The sequence below is a fragment of the Pinus tabuliformis genome, chromosome 1_2, assembly GCF_031772625.1.
Source record: "Pinus tabuliformis cultivar Carrire ecotype Pingquan chromosome 1_2, CPIR1, whole genome shotgun sequence".
Lineage (NCBI taxonomy): Eukaryota > Viridiplantae > Streptophyta > Pinopsida > Pinales > Pinaceae > Pinus > Pinus tabuliformis.
The window spans coordinates 1209963741-1209976150 of NC_142298.1; positions in this window are offsets into that span (position 1 = coordinate 1209963741).

Here is a 12410-nt window from a genome sequence, read left to right on the forward strand (position 1 = left end):
CCAAGCCCCCGCCGGGGGACCGCTGGCCCCCGGACCCCCCAGCCGGGGGGGATGGTCCCCCCCGGACCCCCGCAGGGGGGACAAGTCCCCCCCGCGTGGAGGGGTGTACAAACTTCCTGGGGTATACATCCGGCTGAAACAAAGACCTCTGAACAATCATGCTCCACACAAAACATCATCCCCATCGCAAGATGGTTCAGAGAAGAATGGTTCACCTATATTAGAGTATTTGGAAGCACCATCCCTCCTCATGACCTACCTTTGTATATTCCTGACAAACTGCTGGCTCGAGAAATTGCATATCAAACCTGTTCAGAAGGCGGCCTAACCAAAGACCTAAAAGACAAAAAGAAGGCCATATGGCCCCAATTTCCTGTAGCTTGTGGGGCCTTTTCATTGTTCGATGTAGGTCACGCGTTCACCGAAGTGGAGAATGTGACGTGTCTACAATTATTTAAATTCCCGGCAAGGCCATTTGACCCAAATGAAGTTTCCCAAGATTTCACAACGAACGTCAAGATAAAAGTATTCGTTGGAAAGAAGGATTTATTTGATGATTTATTTCAGAATAAAATCTCACTCCAGGAAATTTTGTGGGAAGCTCAATCGCAATTGTCTCCAGATGACCTCCAAAGATTCATGGTATACAGGGAAAGAAGACTAGCCAGTGTTCCTCTAGAAAAGCTGCAACTACCTGCCAGAGAACCTACTCCAAGCATTAGTCTTAGTGGGAATTCAAGCGCTTCCGGATCTAAATATAAGACTGGACAAGATATGCCCGAGCATTCTAAAAAATCTGAAAATGACCAAGATAGAGGCGAAGAGTTAGCTAAGGACACCGCTCAGTCAATGGAATTTCCACAGTAGCAAGTTACCGCCTCCCCATCAAGAGATGTCCCGCCTCTCGTCATTGAAGCACCACCCATCACAACAGAATTTGATAAAGAGTGGGAAACCTTCAACGAACTGATCAATCTTGAAGGACAGGCCCCAAAAACACCTGTGAGCAATACACAGGTAGCACAAGAAGTGTGCTCAACCATAGTCAGCAATGTCACAGAAACAGAGCATATTCCTATCGCTCCATCTTCTGAACTTCTACTGAATGTAGAAGAAATTCCTCCACTGGACATATTTTACAGTCCCCAACATAAATCAATTGTAAGAAGACAAAGAAAAAAGAGAAAGTTAGAAAACACACTTTCTCAGGATGCTGAGCAATTAGACGTCCTATGGAAAGATCTTATCAATAATCCAACTGAAAATCTCACCAAACTGTCTCAGATCGTAGGGGCGTATGCCTCTGCGACTATTGACAAAGCGTTAGAAGTACAACAATTGTTGAAAGAGCAAGAAAATCATATACAGGTACTACAACTACAGTTGCAACAAGCCAATGCTAATAATGAGGTACGCAAACATCTTGAAAAGTTGCAGGAAGACTTCCAGCAAATGCAAATAAGTTATCAAAGAAGTTTGGATGAAAAGGGAAAATAGTTGTAGGATGTACAGGAGATGCACAGAGACGACCCCAAAATTACAGAGTTTATTTCGGAGTCTATTGCCTTGAATGAACAACTATTGCAACAACAGGAAGAGTTGGGACAGAAGATATCATAGTGGAGTTATTATTGCGAACTAAGTGATAAAATCACCAATCAAGTGGTAGAATTGCGAAGTGACTGTGATCAGATTGAGAAACGAGTGACAGAGTACTTGGCTTGGTAGGAAGAAGACGAGGGAAAAAGAGCAGGCACACCCAGGATAAATGAGAATCATAAAGACTTGCTCTTCAACAAATGGGACGATCAGATCAGGGAAGCAGAACAAGCAGCAAAAACAGCGGCCACGACAGCAAGCATTCTTGTCGACTGTGTAAATGAAAATTTGCACAGAGCAAACTTAATCGCAGAGACCACCCCAGGGTATTTACCAAATAAACTACGACTAGAAGCAGAATGGAAGCAGAAGGCGCAAGAAAAGGAAAAAGAGGTCCAAACACTAGACAGGTTAAATTGGGAGTGTTACTGGGCATACTTGGTGAAGCCGCATAGTCAGCAGATGACTGTGAAATGTATCATAAATGTGGCCGAGAAAGTAGTGCCAGCTCTCATAGATTCTGTTTTCTCAGCCTAGCTCAAAGCAGAAGTCAGCCAGCTGACTCTCCTCAAACCCATGATGAATGCATGCAGCTTTAAAGATCAGATTCAGAAGTAACTTTATTTAGAATGTTGTTTTTTCTTAAAAATTAGATTAGAAAAAGGATGGTCATTTGAAAACCGCATCCTAAATTTTGTAAATGAAATATTATTAGAATTAGGAAGTAGTATTTTAACCCTTCTCATGCATTTAGAGAAGGGTCCAGAAATTTGTCAAAAACTTGTCCTCAGAACATGCACTTTTGCACCCTCAGAGGAGGTTTTGATGAATGGATGGATCGAGATTTATTAATGTTTGCATTTGATGTCTGCTACTGATGTCGCACTTCTGTACTCTTAGTAGATATTAGAACAAGTAGAGATAAATCATTGTTGCTTGAAGCTTATGAGTAGGACTTGTCATAAATGGTACTTTTATCTCTTGATCATTTATGCTTATATTCTTAAAGTGATATACAATTTTTAGTTGTTTATATATTATTGCATGAATGTGTGAGTTACCATTTGGCACTTTTGTACGGTGGAGTCATTTATTTATGCTTGATATATGAATAACTTATTATGCGATATGTTGTTCACAACTGTTTTGCCTAACTTTTTATGCAAAGTGGTTCATCTTAATTGATTTCCATTCTTATGATAGCTGAATGATCTTTATTACCAGTTATTGTTTGAAATCTCTTTAGATCGCATAATAGAAGAAATACATCCCAGGTTAGCATAGATTAGATGTGCTGTTTTCATTAGATTACAATATCATAGAACTAGATTAAAATAGCTTAGATTAGAACTCTTAGACCAGCATCATCCAACTCTGCAGACACACACACCCTTAGATTGGGAAACTAGTCCCATTATCCCCAGTCGGACCCGCTATACCAAACGGATAGGGAGCTGCCAACCAAGGTCCAGATCGGGTGGGTATCCCCCTTGTTGTCGACCCGATTTTCGGGGCTTCAACAATTGGTAAGGCCAAAAGGCATGACCAAAAATTCATAGTGACCCTCATGAGTTCTAAATGTTGTTTTTGGAATGTCTTTAGTATTCATTCTGATTTGATGATAACCTGAACGAAGATCCAACTTGGTGAAGTAAGTCGATCCATGCAATTCATCCAATAATTCATCAATGATAGGAATGGGAAATTTTATCTTTAATAGTAAGCTTGTTGAGCTCCGTATAATGCAAACACATGCGCCATGACCCATTCTTATTGTGCACCAATACTACTAGAGCAGAGAAAGAAATTTTACTAGGTTGAATTATACCAGCCTCTAGGATTTTTGCAACCATACGTTCAATTTCTCTCTTTTGGGCATAGGGATATTTGTAAGGCTTGATGTTTAGATGAACACTTCCTGGAATCAAATGAATAGCATGATCATGATCACGAATAGGTGGGAGGTATTTGGGAGTCTCAAATGCCTTGGAATGATTGTCCAAGACTTTTTGGAGATCTGGAGAAATAGATGATTTCGATGTGGGAACCTCTAGTGAACATAATTGTGAAATTACACCTCATTGTTCTTTCTTTAAAAGATTTGTCATTTCGTTAGAGCTAATTATCTTTCCTTGTTTCCCTATGATACCCCTTAATTCAACTTCATTTCCTTCTGAAGAAAATTTCATGAAAAGTTCTTGAAAATTAAAAGCTATTATACCCAAGGATTGTAGCCATTGGCCTCCCAGTACAACATCAGCACCACCCATTGGAATGGAAAGCATTGGGCTATTCAATACATATTATCCCATGGATAGCTTGATATTATGGCACTTTCCAGAGAAATTTATGGTTCCTCCACTTGCAACCATCACTAGACACTCTGGTGCTGGATATAGGAAGCAATTCAATTCCTTGGCTATCTTACAATGAATAAAATTATGGGTATTTCTCGAATCAATCAAAACTATTACCTTTTTCTTCTTGATATATCCTTCTATCTTGATATTTTGAGGGGTGGTAATTCCAGCTAATGCATTACAAGATATGGTCGGATTCATTTATTCTTTGTCTAGGGTTTGTTCCTGGTGTATATCCTCTTATTTTAAACGTTTCTTGTTCCTTTTATTCCTCCTCTTCACAATCTATGTAAAATAATTTCTTCACAACACACTTATGATCTTTAGTGTATTTTCTATCACAACCATAACAAAGCCCTTTTTCTCTTTTTTCTTAAAATTGTTGTGGTGTCAACCTTGTAGGTTGTGGAAGGTTAGGGGAAACAACACTTCTGTCTTTATAGTTGTGAGTGGTAGGCTTCCTTATTGCGATAATGTTTCTTTTGATTTTTCTTGCCAGCCTAAATGCCTTCTCCAATGAATAAAGTTCCCAAAGGCGAACCTCATATTGGATGTTATCCTTTAAAGTCTCTATGAACACATCAATCCTATGCTCCTTTGGAATATCTTTCACCCTTATATTCAATTTTTGGAAGTCCTCAATGTGCTCCATCATTGGACCCTTTTGTTTGATATTTATCAACTAGATAAAAAAAGTGTTGCTTTTTGTATCCTTGTAATGTGCTATCATTTCTTCTGTAAAAATTGGCCCAAGTGACAATTTGTTTATGAGAGAAAAGCCCTCGATAACATACAAACTGATTTGGTTCCAAATATAAAGTTTCAATGCATACCTTTTGTATGTTTTTCACATTATGGAGATCGAAATATTGCTCCATCTATAGTATCCATGTTACAAGATCTTTGCCATCAAAATTCCTCATTTCAATATTTGGAACATGGTGGGTCTTCAATCCACTATTAGAGTCTATGAAATCATGATTACCATTTTTTTCTCCTCAGGATTTTCCTTTACTACCCTTTCACCATTAGTGAGAATTTCTTGTAGGAAATTTGTCAAATATGTATTTATCTCTTCCAAGCTGCCTTTAAGTTTTTCTTCTATACCATCCATCTTAGCTTCCATGCCTTTATTTAAGCCATACATATTAGCTTCCATTCCATCCATATTAGCTTCCATGCTTTTCTTTAAACTATCCATCTTAGCTTCTGTTACTTTTTGTGAGAGTGAATTTCTTTTCAGTTGGTCTTGTAATTTTGATATATCATGTTGCATTTCTTCCTCTTCTTCATAAGTCATGCTAGAGATTTCAGGTTTCTTACTAGGTGTTTCCATTTTCTTTCTTCATGGGATCAATTAATGATAATAATTCTTCAATATTCCCTTTGAATTCCTTCAAACTAATTTCTCAAACCAATCTTATGCAAAATTTAAGAAACAACTACACACCTTTTTTTACATTATAGGAGCTCGATATTGAATCTGTTGTATATCTATAATTTTAGACCTCCAATGTCTGAAATTGTGTCCTTCGGTAGCCCTATGAGTCCTATTTCCAACCCCACAAGTTTTATCAATATTGGATTCTCCAACAAAAAGTTAAAATCGTCCATGATGACCTAATTATAGATAGGTTTCGTAGAGAAAACTTGTATGAAGTGACATGTGTAACTTGTTCAACCTTAGGACATGAAACTAATATACAGAAAACTATAAGACCTGAAACTAAAACGTGTAACTTGTATGAAGTCATGCTTTTGATTAAATCTGATTGTAAACAAATTATAGTGCCCCAATGTCCAAGGAATGCTTTGTGTATGCGAGAACTCAATTGGAGGATTAAAAAACAACATAACTTAGTTGATAATACGAGCTGGTGCCTTTTCAAAATAATGTTTTTAGAGGATTACTCTATTATCTTAAGCTTAAGAATGACTGCACACCATAACGATTCGACTCACAACATAATATAAAATTACTCAATACATAATTAAACCTGATAAATGATTTTGTTTCTCAATAACATAAAATACATGGCTATCATTTCACTCTCAATAACATAAAATACATGACTGGTAGTTTGCTTATTGATTGAAACAACCTGTGTTAATGCCTAGGAGACAAACAATATTTTAAGAAAACCAAATAGATAATAATGGACCATGGGTTGACTCTATAGATCCTTGGCACTACCTTTCTGAACAAGGAAGGTCATTTCTTTCTTTCTTTTGAGATATTACATGTTGGATGTTATTTTTTTTAATTAGCTTAGCCACATATGTCATACAGACACAGAGGTTCATCCACCCTGCATTGCAAGACCAATTCACTTCTCTCAATGCACTAATATAATTTTTTAATATAAGCAAAAATTTTATTACATTAAAAAACATCCTACATCTTTGGCTTGTGACATTTGACCAACATAGACAATAACCCCCATTATCTTGGTATGCACTCCATCAAAGACTTCACCCATTGGCCACACTATAAGCTACTTGTTAAATCCACCCAACTCTCACTTTCCTATAAGTTTCACAAATAAATCTATAAGCATGAATCTACAACTTGTAAACTAAGCCATCAAATATCCTCAACAAGCTCACTGATCCACTTGCTACTACCACTACCTTGCTACAAACATGATTTGTATCTAGAAGAAAGCTAGTATCCCATGCTAATCATTATTGAGGCTTTAGTAGAGGGTCACGTACTTTTCTCAAGCATTCCACTTTAGCTACTAAAGTGGAACAACTTCACCTACTTCACCTACTTCCTAGGAGGAACACCTTTCCCTAGTTACAGAAACTAGTACAACATAGATTTTAATATATTTCGATACATATTATTTTGAAAAAAAAGGAAAAATTTCAAGCTAGTTGCGAAATATATGAAAATTTATATTTTTGTAGTACATTAACAATAATCATTCAAGCATCAACCATTTAGTAGTTGAAACTTATAACATTGTCCTCAAATGATCAAATATAGCATCAACCTTCAATTTTTAACACAAAACATTTGCCATCAATAAAATGTAACAAATGAATACTCAGAAGTAGGAACAAAGGAGCAAACCCTAAACCCTAAAATTCACAGAAGAAGCAATAGAGCATTTTGAACCCTACAAGCAAGAATATATAAGCAACACTACAAGCACACAGACATCGTAACAGAGGGAAGAAATTCAAGACAACAAATTCTAGGAACAAATGAATACTTAGAAATAAGGACAATGGAACAAAATGTTAACCCTAAACTTCCTAGAAGAATCATACCTTGGAACCACTAATTCAAAATGAACTTAAGAAGCTATAAGATACAAGGAACATCTTCAAAATTCAACATTCTACCTGGGTTTCCAACCTAGCGTTTGTAAGGAAAAATTCAAGAGAGGACTAATTGAATTAATTAAAAAACTACCATTTTCACCAAGTGGGGAACCTTCACATACCACTGAATGCCATTTTACTTGATTAATGTAGGGGAAAACTTTCAAATTCCCAAATTCCAGACAAAAAATTTAATGAATAAATGAATAGTCAGAAGTAGGAACAAACCCTAAACCCTAAACTTCTCAGAAGCAAAAACAGAGCATTTTGAACCCTACAAGAAAGGCTATATAAGCTACAAGAAAGCAAAGAAATCGTAACAGAGGGAAGAAATCATAACAAAGGGTATAAATTCAAGCATTGAAAAACACAACAATGCAACCAGAGCTAAATTCCCGAATTCAAAATAACAAATTTAAGTGTTTCTTGGTTAATGTAGGGGAAAGTTTTCAAATTCCCAAATTCCAGACAGAAAATTTAAGGAACAAATGAATACTCAGAAGCAGGAACAAAGGAACAAACCCTAAACCCTAAAATTATCAGAAGCAGCAACATAGCGTTTTGAATCCTACAAGAAAGACTATATAAGCTACAAGCAAGTAGAGAAATCATAACAGAGGGCAGAAATTCAAGTGTTGAAAAACACAACAATGCAACTAGAGCTAAATTCCCAAATTCCAGACAACAAATTTAAGTGTTGAAGAACACAGTGGCTGGTAGGATTTATAATCCTACTAGGAGAGCTGCATAAGCCACCACCATGTCCAAACATCCCCCAATGTCCCCCATACCTCGCCATACCTCTTCTGTGACAACCACTTGCAACACAAACTTGCAAACATAGGAAACAATTAGCATTTGGGAAAAACCTAAAAAAAAATTGAAAGAAAACCCATGAATTTGCAGATTTACCTTCATGGACCTTGAAACCTGCATGTCAACCACTAAACTACATAGAATCTCCCACTGGCTCCTTCCCAAACAACATGCCACAAGGATGAAACAACAATAAAGGTATTTGTAAACCCCCGATAGTGCAGAACGAAAAACAACAATGGTTGTGTTAAACCCCCCTCAAAACAGGTCAAGAAACCACAGTTGTAACCCTAAACCACAAACGAACTACTACAAACAACAATGCTAGGTGTGGTAAAGAAACTGTAGGATAAGCCCTAAACGACAAATGAACCCTTGCAAACAACCTTGTCGGCGGAGCGGATTGCCCACACACCAGACCCTAATGAAATAACATAGGGCAGCGAACACATTGTGCAAAACACAGTGGATGAAACCCTAAACAATATGAAATTTCCTGCTTTTAATGCACCCACCCACCATAAGACATGGTAGGACCCTGTTGTATCTATGAGATGATAATGGTCAGCTATCATGCCAGGGCATCTAAGATATTTGTTTTGGGGGGTTTTGCTTTAATTTTTGGAGGACCAATGTATGAAACAGATTAAAAACAATGATGACTAACCTTCTCGAATAATACTAATATTAAACAAAGGGTTGTTCCTACAATCCATGCAGTGATTTAGCTTATTTGTTGATAAGTAGAAACAAAAAGATAATATGACTATTACAGTTTTCAAAAAGAAAATTAAATAACCATAAGTAAGAAAACCTTCAAACATTGTTCAGAAAGTTTGACAAAATATGCCTAAGATTACAAAGATATTGATGATTTTATGATTTAGAGGGAATTACTTAAACAAACAATTTTAATAATTCATTCTCTTTAAAGATGATCACTTCAGAAATCTTATATGAGTGAATTGAAACTCAAATACCCCTATCTGGTTATATTTGTAAAATTTAAGAATATGAAAAAAAACAGTGAATAAAAACTATAAAACTTACAAGGAATACAAAACTATATGCATCAAAATTCAGAATCCTTTGCTTTGGTATTAATGATTCAAAAAAAGATGAGTACATTCAGTGCTTACAAATGTTTCTCCAAGGGTGCAACCCTTAATAACTCGTTAAAGAGAGTTATTTTTACAATCTTAGAGCTAAGAAAATATCTTAAACAAATTTACAAAAATAGATTAATACAAAATTGGGAATATGAACTAATAGTCAATTTGTCACTATTTTGGTGTTGAACTATTGATGACTATTCCTGGAAACGTTGAATGTTGCTGAACTATTAATGATTGTCCCTAGAAATGTTGAATGTTGTTTGATCCTCCCTTTAGTCAACTAAACCAGTTAACTATTCCCAACGTTTCTTATTTGGGATAGATAACTTAGTCACCCTTCGATAAACTTCATCCATTTATGTATGTTTAGTAAAAGTGGGTTTCACTAAAAATATATGTCTGATTTCATTTAGGAAGAAAAGGTATCTCTAAGAGCATTTAGCACAACCCTTGGTGTTGCTGGACCTTTTATGTTTGAAACTATAGCTGCATTTGTGCTAACCTCTGCAAGTTTTCGAACATAGTCTTCAATGGGCATTAATTTATCATTTATCACCAGCATAGAGGGAAAACCCTTGTTGGTCAAGGGTTCCAACCTGTTAAAAAAATGTTGAACTATGACATTAACATTGCTGCATTTCTCCTCCAACTAAAGAATGAGATTTTTCTTTGTAATAATCTTCTTCACTTCCAATATGGTTGTTGTCTTGTCATTAATTCTTAATTCTTCAGCTCATAACTGTCTTTAGAATTCAAAAACTTGATTATTTCAGTGGCAACTTTTGTCATGTCCTCAAGTTCCTTGGAGATGGTTTCAATAGCTTCTTGAGCTTTCTCCAACAAGTCCTTTTGATCAAATATTATCCTGATATAAGGCCATATATCTTTGATTGATTCACTTATCTCTTCCCATAACATTTCCTTTACCAAACTCAATTTATTTCCAAGGTAAGATGCTTTTATTTCTTTCAGCAATAACTCAATTTGACTTTTTTTCCTCTGCAACTCAGCTGCATGTGAACTGCCTGCAACTGTTTTATAGTGTTGTAGTGTCTTCATTTGATCCTACAATTTCTTCATTTCCTCTATCTGAATAGATAGATTCTGAACAGATTTAGCAAGTTGTTCAAATCCTACTGTTGTTCTTGTAGTTATTGTTGTGCCTGAGGCAGAAGTTGTAGTTATAGAGACTGTTGTAATAGGAACTACATCCATTGGAACATTGACCCTTTTTACAGTTTCCTCATTCTCTTTGACAAGTTTCTCCATTTGCTCCTCCATCTGTTTTATTTGCAAATTTTATTCCATGATGAGCTTCATCATGTTAGATTTCTGAGTTTCATTTTTTTCAATCTCTTTAGTTATTGGGTCCTCTGAAGATGGAAATTTTAGATGCTTCCTTAATGCTAAAATCTCAATATTTTTTGTTTTGACAAGTTCTTCAGTAGACTTTATATCAGAGGGACCATATCCCATATTCAGAACCAGATCTTCCAAAGCTTTGATCTTGGTGTCTTTGGCCAATGATGAAAATTTCTCAAGCTTAAGCTGTGATTGTGTATTAGCCAAGGTAACCTGCATTTTGGACAGACTCATGACAATGTTAGTTAAAGTAGAAGCAATCATTTGGCTAGTCTCTTTGTGCATCTCAATTTGGTCAATTAGATGTACATCTTTAACATCAAATTCAAAGGAGGTTTGTTTCTAGTAATGTGTAGTAGTCCTGGGCTGTGGAATATGAGCTTGTAAGAAAGCCATTTGCATTATACCTTTCTTAGAGTCAAAGACTGAAACAAGTCTAGCTTGAGAACTGGAAGAATGTTTCCAGAACTGAGTATAAGTATTCAACTTTAACTCCTCATTTTTCTTCTTAATTTCACTGAAGACATGACAAATGCCATCTTCTTTATCCTTCTGACTGCTTTCACTGGTTTGAATCACCTTTTTTTCATGAGATGTGGTGGAATGAGTAGGAGACTGAATAGTCTATCCACTAAACTGTTTAAAAAGAGAGTCTCTCCAAGTCCATCAAATGTTGTTTTCTGTAACTCAATAGTTGCACTAACCTTGGAAGAGAGCCTAGGTCTCTTCTTTCTATGTACAATTCTAAAACCTTGACTTGATGCTTCAGTTGTAGGGGATGACTATTCTTCCCTCCCTCGTTTAGCTGTCTTTTCCTGTGCAAGTGGAGTTTGTACATTGGAAGTAGAGACTACCTGTTCTTCAGCTTCTTGAAGGGTGTTCTCCTTCCACTTTGACTGATTTTTGTACTGCTCTATTTCAGGCCTGGCAGTATGATGGTATGTAGTGAATTTGTTTTCAACTCTGAGCCTAGAAATCACTCCCATTGGGTCATAAGACCAAGTGAAGCTGAGGCCAAACTTCATTTGCTTCAATAACTTGTTTGCTTCTTCTCCTGCTGCTCTAGTATTACAGATGAATGGACCAACTTGAGCCTTTAGCTTGAATTGTGATTTCTTCTTTGCAGCCACAAAATGTATTTCATCTGCATTTAACCTCTGCCTAATATATTCTAATGCAAAAAATCTGATAGGGAGGTACTTAGGAAGCTTTTAGGGTGGAAGCTCACAACCATAGACTCTGATCTCTGTATAATTTTGGTAAAGATACCAATCTCCTGTTGTGGCTTGATCAACGAGTTGCAACACATTCACAATTTCATCACTTATTCTTGGTACTGGAGTGTTGCGCATAAGATTAATGGTTCGATAAACAAACAATTCTATGAATTATTTATATGTAAATTCTTCCTTCTCCTTCATTCCCATAGAAGTCCAAAAGATCACTGATTGTTGGTTGACTTCTTCATCTAGCTTCTACAAGGTGAATGGAAACTTGTCTCCTTGAAAATATATAAAAATATATATACAAGTACTGAAGCATACTTGAATATCTCTTCAGTATGAGCTGGACAAATTGTTCATGAATGGCCTCAGCTAGAAATTGGCTAAAGTTATAATGAACAGTGGGTTTGGAACCAGTAGAAAAGATAGATAAGAAACCAATGATGGCTTCATTTACATATTGATCATAATTGTAACCAAGAAGATAAGAAAGAATGGTGGTAATTTTCTTGGTTCTGTCTGGGAATATAGATGAATCATAGGGATGGTTTATTTTAGGCAGAGGGCTATCTACAACTAGGAAAAGTTCTAGAGTTCGAGCT